The sequence below is a fragment of the Melospiza melodia genome, chromosome 9 (genome assembly GCF_035770615.1).
Source record: "Melospiza melodia melodia isolate bMelMel2 chromosome 9, bMelMel2.pri, whole genome shotgun sequence".
Lineage (NCBI taxonomy): Eukaryota > Metazoa > Chordata > Aves > Passeriformes > Passerellidae > Melospiza > Melospiza melodia.
Window position 1 is genome coordinate 36,429,171 of NC_086202.1, and position 11,073 is coordinate 36,440,243.

Consider the following 11,073-nt stretch of genomic DNA (forward strand, 5'->3'; position numbering starts at 1 on the left):
TGCATATAATTATACTAAGTATAAAAATATTTCAATATCGTTTGAAAGAAGGTGGTTTTTTGTATTTATTTGGCTAGAGATGGGGGTTTTATTTTGAATAAAAGAAGTATTATAGAAATATAAATCTAAATATAGAAATATACAGTCAATATAGAAAGATATTTATAAAAACACGAACGAACGACGCCGCCTTCGGCCGAATGGAACGAGCTCAGCCGAACCAAGGCGAGACCGGCCGAACCTGGCGGCCTCGAGCGAACCGAGGCCAGGCTTGCGAGGCTGCCTGAACGGAGCCGAGCTCAGCCGAACCGAGCCCGCTGCTCTCGTGCGCGCTAATTAGCGCGAGTGCGGTCACAGCCTAATGAGCTCCTGTGCCACCCCGCGCTCCCGATCGTGTCCGTGCGATGGCCGGGCCGCCCGCGGGACGCGGCAGCAGGAGAGCCCCGAGCCGGGCGAGTTTAACGTGAGGCGGCGCCGCTTGCCCGCCCTCAGGGAGCCGAGCGGAGTCGCGTCGAGTGCACTGAGCGGCTCCGAGTTCTGCCGAAGCGAGCCGAGCCGCGCCGAGCGCAGAGAGCGGCTCCGAGTTCGGCCGAAGCGAGCCGAGCCGCGCCGAGCGCAGAGAGCGGCTCCGAGTTCGGCCGAAGCGAGCCGAGCCGCGCCGAGTGCACTGAGCGGCTCCGAGTTCGGCCGAAGCGAGCCGAGCCGCGCCGAAGAGGCGAGTCCAGCCGAATGCAGCCGACAATAGCCGAGTTTAGCCGAGCAGCTGTGAGCCTTGAGGTGAGCGTGCATCATTGCCGGCTTGGGATTGAGTGAAATGCACTAAGGAAACCAACTTTGGGGAGGGAGGCAGGGAAATCCTCTCTTAACGTTTACCAATTCTTCCGTCAAACTCATCACGGCAGGACAGCGTGAAGACTGACAGTGTAAGAAGATGTGGAGGGAAACAGAGAATCTGACAGGAGCATCGAATGCACAAGTGCACAAATTTTGCTTTTTGCTTGGATGTAAATTCAGAAGTTTTAAGGAATTTGGGAAGAAGAAGGGACATTTCAGAAGAAGAAGTTGTTGTTGTTACAGTCCTGGCAAAATCTTTTGTTCTAGCTAATAAAAGAAGTTAGTTTAAAAAACAAAACAAAAAAAAAAGTGGTTTTTTTTCTTCACTGTTATATTCATTGGTGGTATATGGTGTGTTGTTTTATTTCTTGGTGTTATTAACTCTGTGTAAATTGTTTTTTGAGTCAAGCTAACTTTGGATGGGTTGTTTTGTATTTGAGGTAGGATTAATTTCAATAGGTTTCTTTCATAGACTTCTGATAGGTATTACTGGGATTTTGGTTTTGTTTACTGTATGCATAAACATAGAGATTTGGTAGGGCCAGCTGGGCTGCTGGAGTTTTGGGTGTGAATTTATTAGATGGCTTTTGTTAAACACAGAATAATTATATAAGGTAACAGCAAATTACTCAATTACCCAATTTATCCAGCTAAGTAACCTTACCACAGTTTTATATCTTGCCAGTTTTCTGTTCTTCTGCTCCAATAGTTGTTGCAAAAAATAAAGTACTGTTATTTTTCTGAAGAACTTGCTTCTATAACAAGCCCTTTACTCCCCTTGAATCTGAGTCAGAGCTAAACAGCTGCAGCTGCTCTGAGGGCTTGGTGGGATTCGCCCCCTCCCTTTTCCTGGGTGGCATGGGAACGAGAGGCGGGCACCATCAGGGGTTATTAACCCCAGCCGTGGCCGAGGGCCTTCATTCCCTCTCTGGGATGTGCTGGGGTAAGAGCTCTCCTCCCATTTCAGCGAAGAGGCTCTTTCAGCTCGTCTCAGCTTGTTTTCAGCAGGTGTTTCTGGCCATCTAAAGCACAGAGGCTTGGAAGATTCTGTGAAGAAAACAGCATAGAACACAGGGAATATTTAGGTTTGTGATTTTGGGTTTTGTGTCTAGGGGTGGTAAGGTGCCTTTGTAATTTTTGGTTTTGCTCTGTTGGTTTTTTTTTTTTTTTTTTTTTTTTTTTTAATTGAGGAGTGAGACTCCCTGAAATACCAAGCTGTGTCAAGCACAACAAATTTTCAGCAGATTCATGATGTCTTAAGAGGGATCTGCCCAGTGTCCAAGATGATGTTTGAGACTGAGGCTTCTGATGAGTTGAGGATTGTGATGGGGAGAGGGAGGGTGAGCAGGTGTCCAGTTAGGAGTTATTGTGGATGGAGGGAGGTTTGCAGGCAGCAGGGTGAGAAAGGGTGTTTATTTGTTTATTTGAGGGCCCCCCCCCACAAGGCTGTTCAGAAGCCTAGCAGAGGCATTCCCGTGTCTTACAGCACACAAGGTCATCCACTGTACTCACAGCAATGCCATTTAACTTTGCCTTTCTCTTACCCAGGTGCCACCCCTAATGCAGGCCACAGCCTTGGAATCAGGATGAAGCTGGAGCCTGAGGGAGCCAGGCACACTCAGGAAAGGGCAAGTAGCTGCCTTGCAGGGATTTGGCCCACATAACTCTGGACTCACTATTTGGTTTTGGTTTTCTTTATTGTAGCTGACACCTGAGAGACACCAGCCCCAGTGCCAGCAGGACCTTCCCAGCTGACGAGGTGGCCTTTCTATGCACCTGACACAGACTGGCATCCCCAGATGTCTGAGAGATAAGTAGAGGGCTGTGACCCACAGAGGGGATGAAGGCATGGTGCTGGTTTGGGAATTACTGGGAGGGGTTTTTGAGTCCAGTTTGGAGGTGGGGGGTGTTCATGAAGTGGCCCCTTAGGCCCCATAGAAGCCAAGTCTCACTTTTGATCCCAGTGCTGAGGAACGCAGGGCAGAGCAGTCCCGGTGTGTCTCGTGTCCTTTGTCTGATGTGCATTATGTGTTGTTTGTGTATGCGATGTCTTTTACCTTAGAGGGGCCTGTCAGAAACCCTGGCATCCTTGTTAGCATCTGTGATCTCTGCATTCCTTGGCCTGGCACCCAGGCCATAGATGCGATTCTGATACATGTCTGAGCTCCCCGGTCAAAAGTTCTCTCTTTGGAAGCATCCAGTCAGGTGTCTTGTCAGGTCTTGTTCTGAGCTGTACGGACAGCTATGCCCCACCTGGATCCATTTTGGTGGATTAGGACTTGTAAGAATGTGAGGGCAGGCAGAGGATTCTGAGCATAGGATTCCTAGGCATCGATCTTTGCTGTTCTTGGAATAAATCCTTCAGTTAGCATCTTCTTCCTCCAGGGTTCTCTGAGCCTCATCAGCTGACCGTCAGTTTGAACTCAGTCATCTCCCTTTGCATTCTCTCAGTCCTTGCAGCCATTTTCCTTGCCAAGAGATTTCTGTTCCTGTTGTGTCCCCGTTGTCTGTCCTGTCCTGTCTGTCCTGTGTCACGGGTGTCTGCACACATTTGGGACGGGGCTGCTCTGCCCTGCCGCATAGCCTGGTGCGATAGGAGAGGGCCTGGGGACTTGGAATGTGTAATGTGAGGTGTAGTTGGACTCTAGGTGGGATTTGTAGATGGACGCAGGATATCTGGAGCTCCTCAGTTATCCTGCAACAGTTTGACTCTTGTCCTACCTTTTTTTTCAGATTGAGATGGATTACATCTGTGCCAGAGGGCCCCATCCCGGGTGAGGGGATTGCCCCGAGCAGGTGAGGCCCCATTTGTCTCTGCAGCAGAAGTGTGTATGGTGACTGTGTTACAGCACTGTTCTTTGTCTTTCTTTTTAGGAAGTCACTCTGGATACCAGCAGCCAAGGTGAGCAGTGGAGAGAAGTGGTTCTTATTGCTCAGCTCTCAAGAACAACAATTTTTCAGCAGATGCATCATGTCGCAAGAGAGATCTGCCCAGTGTCAAGGATGATGTTTGAGATGGAAGCTTCGGGTGTGTTGAGGGTTGTGACTGGGAGAGGGAGGGTGATCAGGTATCCAGTTAGGAGTTCTTGGGAGGGGGTTTGCAGGCAGCAGGGTGAGAAAGGGTGTTTATTTGTTTATTTGAGGGCCCCCGCACACAAGGCTGTTCAGAAGCCTAGCAGAGGCATTCCTATGTCTTACAGCACACAAGGTCATCCACTGCACTCACAGCAATGCCATTTAACTTTGCCTTTCTCTTACCCAGGTGCCACCCCTAATGAAGGCCACAGCCTTGGAATCAGGATGAAGCTGGAGCCTGAGGGAGCCAGGCACGCTCAGGAAAGGGCAAGTAGCTGCCTTGCTGGGATTTGGCCCACATAACTCTGGACTCACACTTTGGTTTCGGTTTACTTTCTTGTAGCTGACCAAGAGGCTCATAGGCGCTCATGAGGCCCTCGGAGGCAGACTCATTTCAGGTGCAACGTGGATCCACGTCACCGATCATCCAAAAGATAAGTCAGGGGCCACGGCCTGGAGATGAGTGAATAGTGGGTTGGGAGTTCTTGGGGCAGATTTAAAAATGAGCAGAGGGAAAGGCAATCTTGTCCAAGGGCCTCTTAGGACAGCTAAAGGGAGAGGCTCTACTTTTGATGGCAGCTTTCAGGCGGGCAGGGCAGAACAGCTCCGGTGTGCGTCGTGTTGTGCGGTGTGCCGTGTTCCCTAGTGTGTCTTTGGGGTCCCTTTTGCCCTCTTCCCTCGATGCCCTCACCACAAGCATGATGTGTCGTGTTTCACGTCCCCCTGTTGGTCACGTTCTGTGTCACGGGTGTCTGCAGGTATTTGTGCCGGAGCTGTTCTGCCCTGCTGCATGGCGTGCTTCAGTAGGACAAACCATGGGGAGTTGGAATTTGTAATGTGGGCTGTACTTGGGCTCTAGATGGGATTTGTCGATGGACACATGATTTCTGGAGGTCTTAAGTTATCCTGCAACTGTGTGCCTCCTTTCCTAACTTTTTTTTCAGATGCACCTCCTGAGATGACTACCGCAGTTCTGGAGTTTCCATCTTCTCAAAGGGTATAGGGTTTAAGAATTCATCTTGCAGAGAGTTATATTAAGTCCTGGCTTGCATTGTATGTACCTATCTTGACTTTTACATGTGTGTACTTACACAGCATGTAAGTGCGTCGCCTTATATGGTGTATGCTTACACCCTGTGTACACTTGCACTGTTTTCCTCAGCTTATATATTGTGTGTACTTACATTGTGCCATTTATGATCGGCGCTGCCCTGCCCTGGCACGTAGTCACAGTTAGGTAGAACATTTATCAAAATTTTACTGGTCATCTGTGTTCTATGGGATTTTGGGTACAAAATTTATCGGTCCCGAGCGGGGACAAGTCCTGGCTGTCAGATAGCCACTCGTTGACCCTTCCTGTCATCTCACAGGTCCCCGAGCCTGCTGATTTCCCCAGAATCTACCATTTGACGTCAGGGAGCAGCAGCCAGACGATGTGTCACAGCACTTTCTTCTGCGTCTCGAGTAAGGGATGCAGTGAGCATGTAAATGGAAAGAGTGTGTGAGTGTGTGTGAGAGCATGTGACTGTGTCTGTGTCTGCTCGTCTCTGCATGTGTGAGCACATGCTGACTGGATTTAAGCTTGTGTGTGTGACTTGTGCTTTCCAGGTTTTGCAACTCATTGTTAAATTTAGAATAAAAAATCCCCAGCTGGGTTACATTGTATGTTCTGACATGGTATGTACCTATGTTGGCTTAAAACCCAGAAAAAAAGACGAAGATAGGCAAGAAAAAACCCAGGAAAAAACCCCAAGATGGGTGAGAAAAAACCCAGAAAAATAGCCCGATGATGGGCAAGAAGAAACCTAGAGCAAAACCTGAAAATGGGCAAGAAAAAAACCAGAAAAAAACAAGAAAAAATCCCTGAACGTGGGCAAGAAAAAACCCAGAAAAAAACCCAGAAGAAAATTCCAACAAGGGCAGGAAAAGACCCAGAAAACACCCAGAAAAAATCGCAACCAAAGTATAGAAATGTGTTTCAAATATATGCAGATAAATAATTTAACAATTCTTTATATAAAATATAAAATAACCTAAATCAACACAATCTGTAATACTGCATATATCTTATTATAGTGTATTATAGGATATTGATATAAAATAGATTATTTATGTGTATCGTATCTTATTTATATAGTTTGTTATATATTACACCATATTGATATACTGTATGTTTTTTTAAGTGGTTTAAAATAAAGGGGGATTTTGTTTTTTATTTGGCAAAAGCAAGTGTTTTAGTATAAAAATTATAAATACAAATCATATAAAGCTAGAAATCTAAGTGTAGAAATAGACAATCAATAGCTAAAGGTTAATATAAAAATTAAAAATATGTACCATATCTACTGCTACAACTTACAGATAAATTCTTTTTTAACTTATTTTTTCTTATATTATTTGAATAGGATACATATTATATATCATTATTATATTCACATTTATGTTTATATTTAAGCATTATATTAGTCATGCAAGCTATAAATATAAAACCAGTTCAATATAATTTAAAAGAATAGAGCTTTTTTATTTCTTTAGTTAGGATGGGATTTTTATTTTGAACAATAAAAGCATGATAGAAATGTAATTTTAAACATAGAAATATACAATAAATATAGAAAGATATTTATCAAACCAGAAAATATAAGTAAATATAAATAATAGGAATAGACAGAATGTGTTATATAAATTACATGCTACATCAATGTCCACTGTAAAGATGCATGTGAAATTTTATATTTCTATTTTTCTTATTTATATTATGTCAACATGGCTTTAAATCGAGGGGGCTTGTTTGGTTCTGGTCGGGTAAGAGGCAGGTTTTTGGCATTTATTTCAGGCCAGTTTTTGGTGGGGGTCGCCCCTGTTCTTTTTTGCCGCCTTCTCCGCCCGCAGCCCCGAGGCGCGCTACGCCCCTGGCTGGGGCGGGCGGCAGTGCTGCCGCTTTGTGGGCACAGCGCGGTACTGCAGCTCTCAGCCGCCAGGCCGCCATGTTGGGAGTGGCGAGTTGCGGGTGTCACGGAGTTTTTCTTGACCTTCTCAAGACGGCGGCGAAAAGGGCTGGGAAGTCGAGGACCCGGCTCGGTCTAATCGGCTGCCTGCATGGAACACCGACGCCAGGGCGGCCCCGACGGCTTTTTATGTGGCATTTCTAGTGTCTAAGACACGGACTATGTGGTCAGCAGCGCTGCGGGCGTCCGTATTTATGCGGGTTGCTGACAGGCACCTGCCTAATCGCCTATCTCTTCCGAGGGTCCTATTTCACTCGCCAGCTTGGGAAGGGCACGTTGTGAATGTCGCGGACTTTCTTTGACCTTCTCAAGATGGCGGCGAAATGGGCGGGGAAATCGCACACCCCTGTAAATCTGCCCCCCTGTGGCCACAGAGCGGGATCGCATCCCCCCGAGCCAGCGCCCTGCCCCTCGCCGCTGAGTGCCGGGGGCGGGGCAAGGACGCCGCTGCCGAGCGAAGGAAGGGCGAGGGGCGGGAGCTTGCGGTGGTCGGGCCAGGGTCTGTAAATGGCGGGGACGGGGGAAGGACATTCGGGAGTGCAAAGGGACGCGATGGCCGAGAAGAATGGCCGCGGCGGGGGGGGCCCGGCGGGACCGGTTTCGGCGGGCGGCGGAGGTGCGGTCGTAGCGCTCCGGGGCAGCGGACGGGGGCGGGCTCTGGGAGCGACCGCGGGCCGGACAATCCCGGCGGGGCGGCCCCGGGCAGGCGGCGGAGCGGGGCCGTGGCGCTCCCCGCCCTCGCTGCCGACAGCTTTGGAAGGTCGGGCCGGGCGCCCGTCCCGTCCCGCCGCGTCCCGGTCTCTGTAAACTCCTCTCTGGCTTTGCAGGTCTGTGCTGGACAGTGGGAGAAAGGTCCGTGCTGGTTGCTGTGTCCTCGGTGAGCAGAGAGCTCTGACCTTGGCCGCATGGGCTGCTGAGTGCTGGAACAATGGGGATGCGCTTTTATTTATTTAGTGACCTTTACAGATTTATTCCCCTGTTTCAGGTGAGCGTGCATCATTGCTGGTTTGGGATTGAGTGAAATGCGCTGAGGAACCCAGTTCTGGGGAGGGAGGGAGGGAGGGAAATCCTCTCTTAACATTTACCAAAATCTTTTGTCAACTCATCACGGCAGGACAGCGTGAAGACTGAAAGTGTAAGAAGATGTGGAGGGAAACAGAGAATCTGACAGGAGCATCGAACGTCCAAGTGAACGAATTTTACTTGGATTTAAACTCCGAAGTTGTAAGGAATTTGGGAATGAGAAGGGACCTTTCAGAAGAAGAAGGAGTTGTTGTTACAGTCCTGGCAAAAGCTTTTGTTCTAGCTAATAAAAGATGTTAGTGAAGAAAAAAAAACACTTTTTTTTCTTTTTGTTTTTTAAACTATTATATTAATTGGTGGTATATGGTGTGTTGTTTTATTTCTTGGTGTTATTAACTCTGTGTAGATTGTTTTTTGAGTGAAGTTGACTTTGGATGGGTTGGTTTGTATTTGAGGTAGGAGTAATTTCAATAGGTTTCTTTCATAGACTTCTGATAGGTATTACTGGGATTTTGGTTTTGTTTACTGTATGTATAAACCTAGAGCTTTGGTAGGGCCAGCTGGGCTGCTGGAGTTTTGGGTGTGAATTTATTAGAGGGCTTTTGTTAAATGCAGTTTTTAATTTTTGAAATGTTTTTCGATGTAGTGGTCTTAAGGTGGTTTTTAAGAACTCGTTGTATTGTTTCATGTTGTTTGTAGTTGGTGTATGATAAGGGATGTGGTGTGACTTTTTGGACGCTATGGTTTTGGTGTTCCTAAGTTCTGATTTCTTTCTGCTTTGATAGTTTTTTTTATTTATATTTTTTGGGACAGGGGCATTTATATGGTGGGGTTTTATAGGCAATATTTTTTTAATTTAGTTTGTGATATTTTTTAGTATTTTAATAATTTAGATTTTTTATTTTCATGGTTTTAAATTTTTTTTAATTTTGTCAAATAGCTTTTATAGATTATATGTTATTATTTGTGCATAAAGGTAGAGGTTTTTTTTTAGTAATGTTTAGGGTCAGTTGTACAGTTTTGAGTCTAGTGAGTTGCTTTGCTTGAATTTTTACTGGGTGTTTGTTTTTATTAGCAGCTGTGTCATTTTCAAGGTGTATTTGGGTGTTTGAGATATTGGTTTAGGAGGCAGTTTATGATGAGAAAGTGCGGAGGTTTAGGGCTACTTTCAAATCCCACTATCAGTTATTTACAGTTTGGTTTATTTCAGTTTTTATTGGGGTTCAATGTTGTGGGATGTTTGTTCTGTTAGTAATAGAAATAGGTTTTCTTTTGCTGTGCTGCGATGGGATGAGCTTGTGCTGCGTACTGCTGCTGACAAAGGTACAGTATTTTTATGGCTCTGATGTGACAGGTTAATGAATTTATATGGTCTAATATATAGATGAAAATAGAAATAAATATAAATTTAAAAATAAATATAACATTACAGTGGTAAACAAATCTAGCAATCAAATAGATAAATATGTAAAACTAATTGATATATACTATGTTATATAATATATGGTATATAATTGTAATCTATTATATATATAAACAAAGATATATATATATAGAATGTAAATATAAAAATGTTAAAATAAATTGGAGATTTTTTGGGGTTTTTTTAGGTTATAGGCTGTTTTTTTTTTATAAATAATATAAATAGAAATAATATAAAAGTAGAAATCCAGATATCGGTATATAAATTACATATTTATATATCTATAAACATTTAATATGAATAAATATAAGTAAAAGAAATACATATTATAAAAATAATAGATCTATTATTTTTTTATTAAAAGGTGTTCTCTCTAATCTATCACATCTATAAGTATAATAAATTAAATTTGTAGATGTGAATAGAATTTTAACTATTGTTTAAATAAAGGGGTGTCTTTGGTTTTTATTTGGTTATAGGCAGGAGTTTCATTTTAAATAATATAAGTATTATAAAAATGTGAATCTTTATATTCATAGTTCAGCAATTTGAAATATATAATAATTATATAAAGAGAATCTTAACTAAAATATAAATATAAGTAAGTAAAATGCAGATTTGTAATATAGAATATAAATAACATTATATGGCAATATAAATTAGAAATGGGAATAAAAATATAAAAATATGTAAATATATTTTAAAGGAAAGGGAATTTTTTGGCTTTCATTTCAGTAGAGGCAGGGGTTTTATTTTAAATAACAAGTGTTACAGGAGTAAAAATCTTGACACAGGAATATATAATCAATATATCAAAATATGTATAAAATATATAAATAAGTGCTTGGAGTAGATGTAATATAGAATATAAATTTATTTATAAATTGACATTGATAAAGATAAATGTATAAGTAAGCAATATACATTAGTATACATTGTAACTACAAATGTGAATATAAATATGAAAACATAAGGATATATATATTTAAATATCTTTTAAAAGAAAGGGTTGGGGGTTTTTTTGGTTCTTACTGGGTTAGAGGCAGGGTTTTTATTATAAATAATATGAATATGGATATTACTGTTATAAATATACATAGAAATATCAAATATATCTCAATATTGGGAAATATATATCTTGATTATATAAGTAAATATAAATATCAGGAAGAGATGTAATGGAGAATACAAATAAGAGTATACATTAGTATACATTTTAAATGTACAAGTGAATATGAACCTGACAAAAAGATTATTAAAAAAAAATCCTGTCTCAAATTAAAGCCAAAAAGAACACCTTCTTTTAAACTGTATTTCAATATTTTTCAAAATTCAAAGTGTTACAGAAGTAAAAATCCTAACACAAATAAATAATAAATATATGAAGATATTAATAAAAATATATAAATAAATATAAGGAATACTAACAGATGTAAAATAGAAAATAAATTTATAAAGTAATCGGACATTAAAAATGAAAAGTTAAACATTATACACACCAATATACATTGTGAATATAAATTTGGATATAAATATAATAAACATAATTTTTAAAAAAATTAAATACACGTAAATTTAAGGGGTTCTTTTTGGCTTTTATATGGGTAGAGGCAGAGTAATTTTTTTAAAGAAAGTAAGTATATATTTTTGTTAGCATTTTTACTTTTGTAACACTTACAACGTAAAAATATGTATAAAAATAAATCAATA

At 42.1% G+C, this 11,073-nt stretch overlaps 1 long non-coding RNA gene across 1 annotated transcript; it reads left to right on the forward strand.

The window, feature by feature from the left end:
* Positions 1-7,350: 7,350 nt before the first annotated feature.
* LOC134421700 (uncharacterized) lies at positions 7,351-8,254 on the forward strand. The gene is made up of 3 exons (XR_010028669.1): positions 7,351-7,416; positions 7,745-7,902; positions 8,032-8,254. It is a non-coding gene; the product is annotated as an uncharacterized LOC134421700 (long non-coding RNA).
* Positions 8,255-11,073: the final 2,819 nt, after the last annotated feature.